Source organism: Pinus tabuliformis, chromosome Q (genome assembly GCF_031772625.1).
Source record: "Pinus tabuliformis cultivar Carrire ecotype Pingquan chromosome Q, CPIR1, whole genome shotgun sequence".
In the NCBI taxonomy this organism is placed as follows: domain Eukaryota; kingdom Viridiplantae; phylum Streptophyta; class Pinopsida; order Pinales; family Pinaceae; genus Pinus; species Pinus tabuliformis.
This window is the reverse complement of record NC_142296.1, coordinates 376,592,632-376,595,360: the sequence shown is the minus strand read 5'-3', so window position 1 is coordinate 376,595,360 and position 2,729 is coordinate 376,592,632.

Here is a 2,729-nt window from a genome sequence, read left to right as displayed (position 1 = left end):
TTAAATTAAAATGGAATGTTATAGGATTCACCTAATAGTCACAAAGATAAATATTATAAAATCAAAATGGAATGTTATAGAATTCACACTATTTTATTTTATTTTTATTTTTATGTAATTTAATCAAAATGTCACATAACAAAACAAACAACAATATTTATTCCATATTGGGTCAGAGAACCCATAGTATGGAGCTATGATATTGTAACAAAGCTTATTTACAGATTAAAAAATATTCACATTAAGGTGACTATGAAACTCTATGGTTAAAAAATTTGTTACATGTTTTTTATATATGTTTAACTCATATATTAATTCTTCTTCATAATAATAATAATAATAATTTAAAATAAATTTATAATTTAAATAGTTTTTATGACTTTTTAAAAACTATATTAATTCTTATGAAAGGGATATTCTTAGATGGGGCTACGAAGAAAAAGGTACCTTCACTACTCGGGAGGCTTATAACATCATTATCAAAGAACATATTGTCAAAGATCCTCTCTGGAACAAAGTCTGGGACCCAACTATTTGGCCGAAAGTTTCAACCTTTCTATGGCTTTTATGTCAAAACAAAATCCTCACGTGGGACAATCTTAGGAAAAGAAACTATCACGGGCCCTCCCTGTGCCCCAACTGCAAGCAAGAAGAGGAATCCACTAAGCATCTTATGCACTCTTGTCAGCTTGCACACAAGATCTGGGAAAAAGTCAGTTTTCGATGCCAAAAGGAAGGACGGATCTAAGGAGACATCATAGCCATTGTTCGCAATTGGGATCGGAACCCATTTAAAAGCAAGATTTTAAATTTCTTATGGAAGCTTATTCCGGGCTTTCTCATGTGGACAATATGGAAGGAGAGAAACCAGAGAATCTTCAAGGATCACTCCTCGCCCCTGGAAACTCTATGGAACATGATCTGTCAAAATATCAAGGAAACCTTACTTCTCCAAACCTGGCACGAGGAGGACTTTCCTTCTCTCCCTCAGGAACAAAATATATGGGCAAACTGGAACCTTCAGTGGAATCAAGAATTGATAATCAAAGGAACAACTCCAGCAAAGAGCAGGACACCTGAAAAGTGGCTTCCTCCTCCCAATCATATGTTCCAGCTAAACTTTGATGGGGCCTTGAAAGGAAATCCAGGCAAAGTAGGATTTGGAGGAATATTCAGAGATCATAAGGGAGCTCCCCTTCTAACTTTTTTAGGTTCAAATGGATGGGACACCAATAACTCGGCTGAATTAGAAGGACTATGGCAGGGACTCCTTCTAGCTCAAAAAAATGGATATTTTCCGCTTATTATAGAAGGCGACTCTCAGATCCTCATAAATATGGTCAACAAAATTATGCAAGGAACACCTTCAAGCAAAGTGAGCAACAACTAGAGAATGGCGAATCGGCTTGAACTTATTGAAATCTAGCTCTCTTCTCACAGAGTGATCATTCTCAAGCACATATGTCGGGAAGGAAATAAAGTGGCTGATTTATTGGCTAATATAGGAGTGGAAAGTGGGATGGACCTACAGACAGGTTCACTCTCTATGCTGGCCACTGAAATCTAATCAATGGAATACCAAAATCTTGTGAAGAATGAAATGAAACATGGAGGAGAAGAGCACCCAGATGCGGGTGAAATTCAAGAATATTAATGGCGTTAGGAAGGATGGACGGTGCTCAGCCCTGCTAGCTGATGGCCAATGCACTTTCCCATGTTCAGTTATGGCACCTACAAACTCACTTAAGGCGAGAGCAGGTCCGCCTACACGACACCTTTAATGGTCGCTCCGGTCGAGATAAGGAAGCTATTTGATTTAACATGGCACCCATCAACCCCTCTGTCTACCCTCCCTCCTTCAGCATTTGCCCACTCCAAGCAGGAAAGACCTGCAGTAGAACTGTTACAAGAAATCGTTGTTGGCTTCTTTGCTGTCTTGACTTTGGAAATGGGTTTCATTACTCCCATTCCAAACACTGCCCTTTGAACCATATTCAGGAGCCCTTTGTGCATTCTCTGCTTTCCATCTAGGCACCCAATTCTCTTGAACTTGTCTTCCGCCTAACCGAGGTGGTAGCGCTCGCTCTTAGGCAATGCAAAGCGATGAACAACCACCATCACCTACCTCTCCACTGTTATCTCAGGCCAATTCTCCCCCTCCTAGTCCACCTCGCAGACACTATCCTCACAATGCTTTCCAGACGACTCATTTCAGGTTCCAAAGCAACCTGAACTGGCCCATTATCACTGCTAATGTCACCATAATTTTCTCAAAAGAAGAAGAACAACACAGTGCTCCTGCATGAAACTCTGCAGAGCAACCTCAGGACATTCGCAGAATGGATGTTATTCATGGCTCTGAGCAGCTCCCGACAGAAGAAGGTAGGGCATCAAGGCGTGGTGGACAACATGCAAAACATGATACAACAGGAAACACTCGAAAACTATGTGGCAGCTCTCATGAAGCCACAATTTCGATGGCTATTGCTGGCAACTTGAGCGGCACCCTTCAGGCGATGGAACCTTTAGGTGGCAGGGTGGATAGCGACGTGGCGAAGGAAGGCAAGATCTAGTATGGGAATGCATGCCCCATCGTCGAGGAGACTCCTGACCAGGACATCCCAATGTGATGCCACGTGGACTCCCAAGTGCCATCTCAGAGTTTTGCTGCTGACTGGTTAGGTCCTGTCGTTTGTGGTTTTGTTTCTCATTTACATGTTAGGCAATTC